The following is an 11,203-nucleotide window of genomic DNA, read 5'->3' on the forward strand; positions in this document are numbered from 1 at the left end:
CATGAATTTCAATCCATAAAAAATAACAATTTTTGCGAAACAATTTGTTTTTTTCTTAAACGGCAAAAATATTACTTTGGAGCATAAATTAAAAGTAAATGGAAAACAAATGCACGCTGCATATTTCGAAATTGCAGACATTGAATTGATGTCAGCCAGATTTTCCAGTTCCATCTGAAGACTTCTTCTTTATAAACAACAGTAAAAGAAAAAAAAATCCAAGTAAATATTACAATTTAAACTGACAGTAAACAAATGAGAAAAAAAGAAGAAAGAAATGAAAAATCTCTTCCTCAAATTTTTTCATTTAATTTCTTCCTTAAAATTTCGTTGAATCAGAAACGTTACTTACGGTAGCGTAATGACAATGGTTCTGGCTGAAGGGAAAAAAAAATGATATATTAAACCTCTGGGAAATGCGATCAATTTTCATTTGAAAATAAGAATTTTGACTCCCTAAGGAGAGGTTTCTTACTTTATTAGATCTTAGAATACTTTCTTTCATTTTCCGGAAGATTTACACAGTTAGATAACTCATTTCCCGACACAGTTGTGCCACTTTATTTTGCTCCATATCCATTATCACTCAAAGAAAGCAGAACGTTCTAGAAAAGAAAAGTTGAGTGCCAGAAGTTTGAAAAAGAAGTCTTGAAAAACGGGAGAAATTCTTTGCTGCCGCCATTTGCATATATTAAAAAAATGTAAACACGAGGCACTATACTGAATGTGATTTTCAAAAGCTTCAACATCAGAAAGAAATTACTGAGTTTTTTTTCACTCATATTTAATAACGAGATAATGGCTGATACGGGTTTCTTCGTAGTTGTTAATAAATTAAGTTAGAAATTCTCAATAGCAGCACTATTTGTTTCCTATCTTTTTTTTATGATATTTCAGCACGATGTTCCTAACGACCGTTTTTGCTGTTGAAGTAACTAAAAAAACGTTTTGGGAACAGACGCTGGGAAGTCGTTATCTTAATCGTATATTATTTTTTTTTCTTTGCAACTTCTTTCTTTGAAAAGTTATCTTTATAAAAATTAAGTAAAAAATTTTTTACTTAAAAAAAGAATTTTTCCTTTTATTTTGATTTAAGAAATTTTATTGTTTTGATAAATTTCATAAGAATACACCTACAGAAAATTATAAATATTGCATTTTCTCGTCTATTAATAAAAAATAATTGATATATCTACGAGTGTGTATGTTGGCGCGCAACACTATAGATCGTTCAATCTAAAGCTGAAAAGCGTAGTTCAAATTGATTTCAGGTCGAATTTTAAAATATATCAATAATTTTAATTAATTAAATTTTAACCAAAAATTTGATGTTCTTCCGAATTATGACTTCAGAATAATCATTTTTAATATAATTTATAAAGCAAAAAAAAATTTAATTTATTGACATGCATTTTTTTAAATTTTGACAATTTAAAAAAAATGCATAGTTTTCATTTAATATAAGATTTTCAAATTTATGATTTTAAGACACTATTTTAAATGACATTTTTTTAATTTTTAGATTTTTTTAAAAATATTTTGAAGAAAATTTTTATTTACTTTACATTTTTGTGATTATTTACCTACTTATTTTTTGCAAATGTCTCAAGATTTATAATGAAAGAAAATTAATATATCTTTTTACCACAATTATTTTCAGATATATTGCCTATTACATTTAAATTCTAAATATAACTACCATACTCAATATTTTAAATATTTATTTATGTACTACTTTTTAATAATACTGAATTTCAAAAAAAAAAAAAAAAATGTTACCATTTCTTTTAGATGACTCACGATGATGGAAAACAGTTTCCTTTTTTAAACTCTGGTGTCATTTATTGAATTGGATTTACTTACTTAAAATCATATTGAGAAATTCATTAATCATAAAAAGGTTTAATAATCAGCACTCTGATTTCATATATTCATGTAATTTTACTTATTTGAAAATAATATTTTTTTATCACATTTTCTAAGATTATATGATATAAACATTTTCATTAAAAAATTATTTAAACAATATATATATATATATATATATATATATATATATATATATATATATATATATATATATATATATATATATATATATATTGATTCTATAAAATGTACATATCTTCAAGAAAGAGAAAAGGCCTGGATTTGTTAAGGAGTTTAAATGATTTTATTTCGATTGCTTAGCTGAGTAAATCAACAAAACCGCATTACTATGCAAAGAAGAAACTATTTCTAAGAAATATCCATTTTGAAATGTCTGGTTTAAACAAAATAAGAAAGAATGTCCATCTAAGATTTGTTTCATGAACCTTACTAATGAGACATCCAAAATTTAAATGAAACCAGATATTTCTCAAAATGGGTTTTCGACTTAACTAAGGTATATATCCTTTAATATTTGCTTCTCATTTGAACAATATAAAGCTTCTAGATAAAAAAAACAAGTTTTCCGATCTACCATGCATTGCTTGACTGATATATCTAATCTAATTCTTACATTATGACTTTAAATGTTAAAGATTTGCTCAGATACATATTTTAAAATTTCATGAATAATCTTGAGATTTTACACAATTCAAAATTATTTATTTATTATTTTAAATTCATAGTCTACACCAGAAATGTTCAAATAGATAGCATTGTTTGAATGTCTTTTGAGCAGGTACATATAATTTTATTTAAAGCTAAAATAATTTGGAATATAAAACGATGTAAACTTTGTAACAAAAGTTATTAAATTTTCTGTCGAATAATACCTTAAAATTTTAAACTTGAAGCATAAAATAAATGATCTCGAATAAAAAAATATATTTCTTGTTAATGAAAATTATTTTTTTTCTTTTTTTATAAAATGATAATTTGAGATTTTATTACTTCCTGTAATGAATGTAAAGATTGATTATGAAAAAGAGATTTCAAGAATGTTATTTGCCGAGATGTTGAAAATTTTGTTTATGAAAAATTATTTAAAGATTGGTTTACCCACTAAATAATTACAACCATTTTTAATTTAAGTAATCAAATACTTCGTCATTTATTTTATCATTCTATTTTTGAAAACATTAATCTAGATATCGATTTTTTTTGTACTACTTGAATTTTTTAATGTAGGAGTTCGCGGACGCTTGAAAAAATATTGAGGGTAACTTTTTCTGGAATAATTTTTTTCCCTTTAATTACGGTTCAATAAGTTTATATTACATTCCTTGAATACTATAAATGTGTTTCCCATTTTTTAAAACTTTTTTTATTCTCTTTTTCAACAATCTTATAATATATTTTTAAATTCCAAAACTTTTTAATAAAATTTTTTTGTGTGAAACTTAAGTTTCCTATCTTAATTTTTGCGTATTATTTCACCATTATTTTAGGCATTAAATGTAAAATATTTTTTAAAAGTTTACCCTGTTGATTAAATTTTAAAAAAGAGATGAAGCGAAAAGTAACACTTTCTACAGAATATTTTCACACAATTTTTAAAAGGGAAAGAAGTAAAGAAAAGTGTTTGAAAGTGCTTAAATTTAATGAAAACAGCCAATTAATTCATTTTATTCGAGTATTTAATGAGAACTTAAGAGAACAAAATGAGAACTAAAGAAAAAGTTCTTTTATAATTTTAATTATTTCTAAGAATAAAACAATGAACCATTTTTGGGAAAGTGATTTGTTTTTTCATAAGTTTATTCTTTTAAATTTCCAAAAGTGAAAGATTAGTAAATTTTTCTCTATGTTATTATTCATTAAATTGAAATATAAGTTCTATTTGAAAATATTTAAAGGTACAAATTTTTGAAATGTTTAAAAATATATAAACTGTTTTCTCTTATGATAATCAAAACACTAATTTCGAAGCAATTAAATATATTTACATACTTTCAGCTATAAAATTGGTTAAATGCCATAAAAAGATTATTTCTTATGTTTTTGTAGTCAATAAAGGCACGACTGATGAATTATGTTATTCAACAATTAAAAAAAAATCATTTCTCATATCTTTCACATTTAAGTTTCACTTGATCTATTTCAAAATATTGTTGATGCTCTAATATTTCATTGCAGGCGATCTTTAGCGACTTGCTATTCGATTGAAAATATAGGTAAATGCAAAATTTCAATTGTGGGAGACTTAGTAAAAACGACGTTTTTTTATTTATTTTAAAAAAAAAAATACTTTGATAATCATAAAAGTCATCCTATTTAAAACGCCTTCTACAGTTACGTTTGTTGAAATATACACATATCTAATTTTCTATTTATTTCATCTAACATTTCAAATTGACTTTTAAAAAGAAATTGCTTAAACATTAACTTGTTCCGTTACCGGCTTACTGAATCGATGCATATTTCTAAGCTTTGGCAGTAGAAAAAAGAATTATTCAGCAGGAAATTCAGGGCAAATTGAATAAAAAAAAATTGGAATAGTATTTTCATATATATTTTTTGTTTCCTAGTATATGCACATTTTAATTTACAAGCGCAGCAATGCATATAAATAAATAAAGACTTCAAATAAATTCACATTTTTCAGTCTCTGCAATTAATAAGGTGAAATTCAAACAATATTTTAAAATTATTTTTGTATCAATTAGAAAAACAATATTCCAGGCGAACAAGTTGGTGGCAAAAGCGGTAAATTATGTAAAATTTAGAGAAAAAAAATGAAAATTTATATTTAATACTTTAAAAGTAAACTAAAAAATATATTTAATTTATCAATTTTAATGAATTAAAATAATTTTGATATTTATAAACCGAAAAATGATACGATCCCTTCTATTAATTAAACTTTGAAATTAAAAAAAAAACAAATTTATCGGCTGAAGAAAAATAAATGATGTAGATTCTTTTCAAGATTTAAAAAAATGCAAAATCAATTATTCTTATTAAAAACAACAAGAAACCATTCATCATTTAAAAGCATAAAACCTGGACTCGAAATCGTATTTAATTCTATGCTCTTTCAAATTTTAATAACTTGGTTTTCATTTACAAAAGCAATTCTCATTTTTCCATTTCAAATATTTAATTGAAGAAATTCTTCCGCTCGTCTTCAATTGCTGCTGCAGCCAAATCGGGATTTATTGAAATTCCGCGAACAGAAACTTAATTAAATCTTTAGATTCAGGAGAAGTGGAGGAAAATAGAAAAAAGACTGTAGTAATGTCAGATGGGGCAACATTATAGTCGAAAACGAAATTTTCTAATATTGCATAAACTCGGAGGCTCTGACTTGAAGAAACACAATTTTTGCACTTCTACTAGCAACGTTACAATGGATTCTGATATAGATATACAGCCTCCTAACTTTGAAATCCATGCGGAAAGAGACAGTTTTTTCCTTCGATGCTTTTCCACTCTCACGAAAACGACTGAAGGAAAATATAGAAGAGCAGGGCTTGAAAGGGGGGTAGGAGCAAAAAAGGACTCAGCGTAATAAGCTCCTCAAAGTGGGAGATTTCAGAACGCCTGAAAAATCCTGACAATGCCAGTTTCAGGAGATGTTGCCCAGCTTTCTGCATCTCAGCTTAAATTTTGCCACATTTCCGATTCGACCAGAGGAATATTTGAAAAGGAATGGTGAAAAAGAGAAAGGGACGGGGAAGAAAAAAAAATATCGATTTATGAGACATAAAAAAATAAATACATAAGAAAAGGAAAAGAAAATAGTGAAATGATAAAAAAAAGAAAGAAAGGAAGGAAAAATACATCTTTCCTCCGGGGGGAAAAAGTAAAGGGACTGTGTATGGGATACTATAAGCCCTATACATTCGAACTTCCCAAGCGTTTCTAATGATCTTAGTCGGTACTTTTTGCTTCAATGACCGTATTTTGCGAACTGGATAGGAGAAATACATTTCGCAATTATTTTGTGACTTCGACTTTTTTGGATGCAGATATCGTTTTCTATGAGTTTTTCTCTCAACTTTTCGAATCTTTTGAAGAGGCATCTGATGTCTCTGAAGAAAAGTCAGAATTTTATTTTTTTGTTGCTCGAATTACAATGGCAGAATTTTTGGAGGAAATCAAAGACTTCAGGAAATTCAATAAGAAGAGGACGTTTTCTGCTAGCAAAGTACTCCGCATAGGTCTGTCTTTTTTATTTCTGAACAAATTCACTTTTTTCTGGAAAGCATGATATTGAACACATGAAAATATGAAAAGTATCTGAAGCAAACATGAGACACTCTCTTTCTCCCTCTATTTACTTTCTCATCGTTTCGGATTTATTTCACATATTCGAAACTTTTCTTTCTATAAAATTTTATTTAGAAGTTTTTGTTCTATATATCTACCAGCTGTATGAACAGGCTTTCTAAAAATTACATTTGTGGTAAATTTATTTTTTAAAATATATTTTCAGTTTAGAATATCTATATATCTACCAGCTGTATGAATAGGCTTTCTAAAAATTACATTTGTTGTAAATTTATTTTTTAAAATATACTTTCAGTTTAGAATATTTCTTTTAAAAAATGCTGAATGTGAAAAATGTTTTTTAAAAAAGGATTTAAATTACAAAATTTCACATTTCTTATGGACTTGTATATACATCAATGTTTTGCATTTATTAATACATTTGGAAATTTTCTTTCAATTTTATTGAAAGGTGACAAATTTCAAAATTCAATAGCAAAGGAAATAATAAAATAAAATAAAAGAATTTTTGTTGTTATTTTAGAAAATTCAGCGTTTGTTCATGTTAAATTTGGAGTAAGTGAGGGTAAATATCGAAATATGTGTTTATTACACTGTAATATTTAACTATTTTCAATCTTAATGGAAGTAGAGGATATACAATAATACGAAAATGGATGATGAAAATGGATTTTCTGAAATGCTCAATTTGTAAAAAAAAGGTTTAGAAACTCTTATTGTGTCTATTCAATTCGAGCTCAGTTGTCAATTTCTAAATCATTCAATATAGGTATTGTGATAGTGTTTAAAATTATGTAAATAACTATATTTTAAAGACTATAAATAAATATTTGCATTTCTGTGAAAATTGTGTGGAAACTTCTCATATCTCAGCTATGTTTAATCATAAAATTGCAGATTCATCTTGAATTATATTGTTGAAAATCAAAATTGATTTACAACGTAACATTATTAATAACCTAAAAGATTCATTAAAATTTAGATCATATAATTTTTGTTAACAGTGCATTTATTTTCCGATATACATAAAATAGTATTATTCTTGTCATTTAGAGCATTTTTTTCAATTAGTAACACATGCTTAATTCCAGTAATTGAGGAATTTAGACTTTGATCATTAGATTATGATCGACATCTAAAGTTTGTAAACCACTTGCTGGAAAGTAAATGTGAATTCAATTACCCTCTATTTAAAATTTGTTATTGGTTAGATTTTCTATACATTCTATTTCTAATTGTTTCCAGTATATATATATATATAAAATCAATTATGACAAAATGAGAATGGAAAATTGAATTATATATATATATATATATATATATATATATATATATATATATATATATATATATATATATATATATATATATATATATATATATATATATATATATATATATATATATATATATATATATATATATATATATATATATATATATATATACATATATATATATATATAACACTGTTTTATTTTAAGTTTCGGGGAAAAGGAGAATTCGCAGGGTGCTAAATCAGGTTAATACGATGGGTGATTTAACAGTTTGACAGTTTTTATTTTTTGCCGAAACTCTACAAACAATAATTGACTTTGCAAATCAGGAATTCAAAATCAATTGTTTTTCCCTTATATCTTAAAAGAATATGAGGAATTTTGTCTATCCAAAGCTTTAAATATCATTCACGAATACTGTTTTACTAAATTAAAATAAATATTTTGCAGAAAATACTCTTAATATATATGGACTTTTTTATTAAAGGTGGAATTCATCTTTTTTTTTCTTAGGGGAGGTAATTATGGAGTTATTTTTTATCCTATTTACATCCATTTGTCGCTTTATCACTTTGGTTTAAGCTCATATAAAAAACATATGCTTCAGCCTATTCCATTTTTAATATTATTCGATGAACTTTGGAACTTTTTTCAGCTGTGCAATGAGCATTTTTTAGTGACTTTTGTACATTAGTTAAACGCAAACTGATTAAATCGGGTTTTTTTGTTTGTTTGTTTGTTAATCTTTAGCGTTTTTGTTAATCTTTAGCTGAAATCATTTCCAAGTGACGGAAAGAGAATACGTTCGACTAAATAATGCACTTTTTAATATTTTATCTTCTTCTTTATGAACCATGCTTTTCATAGACGAAACGTGAAAACTATTATGCCCTTGCAAGTGTATTCTGATTTAAAAAAAACTGTTGCAGGACTATAAAATTGATACAAATCTCTTTCTAAATTTGTTTTATCAATTGGTTCGTCTCGAAACTCATTTTAATCAATATTTACTTTGAATATAATTAAAATTCATAGTTCCATCTTAGAAATTCTATATGAATTTATTTTACTTCTGTGTTAAATAGCTTTTTCTTTTGAGTAACTTTAAAGTTGCATAGAGCTTTTCATAGTCCCCCAACACAGTTTATGACACATGCGTGATTGTTCTCTGAACACCATTGCAAGCCGAGATCTTAACACAGTCTTAAAAGTTCTTTGACAAACTGTGTAATTATTAAAATAAAATAAACATAATATCTAATAATTCTATACACATATGAAGTACTTTCTTTTGATTACTCTTCTGCTATAAAAAAGAAGTGTTTTTTTTCTTATTATTATTTAGAAAAACCTCTTTCATTCTTCTTTTTTTTTCTTTATTCAACAAGTAGAAGAGTGTTAAAAAATATTTAGTATCAAATTACAAGGAAAAAAATCACATATTAATAAAGACAGGTGAACTTAAGATTTTCTACAAAAAAAAAAAAAAATGTTCGCAGTAGAAAGAGTGGGGAAAATAATATGTATATTATTTAAAAGAAGATAATGTAAAAAATATTTCAAAGAATGAATTCATAGAAATTAATTTAACATTACAGAGCTTCTTCAGTTATAAAAGAACTTTTTAAAGGACGTAAAAAAAGGAGCACTTCAATGAAATCTTGAGATGTCCATGAATGGAAATGTTAAAAAGGATAAGTTTCTTTCTAAAAAAAAATAAGTTGATGGACAAATATTTACCAAAATTAACAATATAATAGGATAAATTGTAATAACTATTATTTTTAAGAAGTATTCTGAATTAAAATATTAATTTATAAAGATAAGTGCCATTAAAACACAAAATTTTTATTCACTGGGTCAAATCTAAACATAAAGTCAAATAATTCTATAACATTATTTGAAGTAATTATTTTTTTATAATGATAAAAAAATGACATGATGAAAATTTAAGTCAAATGCATTTCAAGGAGATTTCTATCTGATATCAGTTCTTTGTTTTTGTAAAGTGGTTTAAAGAACATAATACACATTAATGGAAACTTTAGATTTCATTGGACATTAAATCATTATTTGACAAGGTATTTATTTCTAAAGAAATCAATTTTGGTCCGACATTAACATAGACTGAATTCGAAACCTATATTCAGATTAATATTTCTAATTCATGTAGTCCCTAAACATTAAAAATTAAACGTGGTTTAATATTAAAAATTATTTCTTTTAAAATCTGCATTTGAGTTTGTTTTTCACATTCAATATTTCTTTTATATTCAATCGGGTTTTTTTCACATGTGGTAAATTATATTTGATTTTTAATTTTATATTAATAAAGGACAGTGTTTTGAAAGATATAAAGCATGCAGTTATTTAAACATAGTTTTAGACAGTGTTTAGAATGAAAATTATGAAAAATTTCGAAAACTTTTTCAGTAAAAATATTTAAAATTGAAGATTTTATTTAAATGATTTTGATAGAATTACAATTTTTTTTACCAAAAATAAGTTTGTAAATAAAAAGCTTGATTTTATTTATTTTATTATTTACACTAACTTTTTCTCTTGAAAAATTATTTAAATTAAAAGCTTAGAAAGCTGAAATTACAATCTTTGAAAAAAAATTTCTTTTAAAATTCAGCAATTTGATTAGATACTTAGGAAAAAAAAATTGTAAGATAATTTCTTCTTACCATACTTATTTCATATTAAATCTGCCCTTGACTGTCAAATTTGGAGGAGATATATAGTCGATTGAGGAAATATTTCGTTACTTACATGCACAAAATGAAGTCGCTATTTCAAAATTATAAAGTATCGTTATCAGAAAATATTTTAACTATGAAAGCAATAAAAAATAAATTAGAGTGCCAAAGCATAATTTTTGCTTAGTACTTGATAAATTTTTATTAAAATCTTTTAATAAGTTTTTGGTAAGAGATTCTGCCCCAGAATACTTCAATGTATCGAATAAGCGAATTAAATGTCATCAACCAAATCGTATACAAAAAAAAAAAAAAAAAAGAACATTGCAACAGAAACAAACAATGCAATGACACAGTTTTTAATTGTAATGCTTAATGTGACTAATATGCATTATTGACTTGGCTTACATTTATCAAATGAAGGAGAATTTAATGATTTTAACCAAATACAGTTTTCTATATACGGCATTTAGTCATGCATATTGTGATATAATAGAAATTTCAAAGATTATTTCAAATATTCTTCCCAATAAATTGTATGAGAAATGCTTATGCTGAATTCTAACTAAAACTTTGACTTTTTGTTTTAAATGACAATTTTAAGTCTTAAAAAGACAATCCCATTTAGACTTAAATGCCAATTTGAATAATTTCCCAGACTTAGGAAAAATAATTCTGTTAAATTTCGAAAAAGGTTTTGAAATTTTTGCGTTTTTGCTTCACACATTTTTTATGTATTTAGAGTTAAAACACATTAAAATAAGTCCTATTTTCATTTTCGCTGATAAACTTCATAAACCTTTAGACATCACATTCTTTTCATGATTTGAAATTCCTACTCATTGATGCTTAATTATTTAGTATTTTCCGATTTAGATATTTCGCATGTATTATTATAAAATAATATTCTTAATATGGTAGCTTGCAGTGTAAAATCAGTTTTAGTTTAATCGGTATCTTTTAATACCATTAACGAATATTATATCAGTACTATCTAAAACAAAGTGGCTACTAAATTAATGGAAAATGAAAAAGCGATCACAATGAACACATTCCATTTAG

The sequence above is a fragment of the Argiope bruennichi genome, chromosome 8 (genome assembly GCF_947563725.1).
Source record: "Argiope bruennichi chromosome 8, qqArgBrue1.1, whole genome shotgun sequence".
Lineage (NCBI taxonomy): Eukaryota > Metazoa > Arthropoda > Arachnida > Araneae > Araneidae > Argiope > Argiope bruennichi.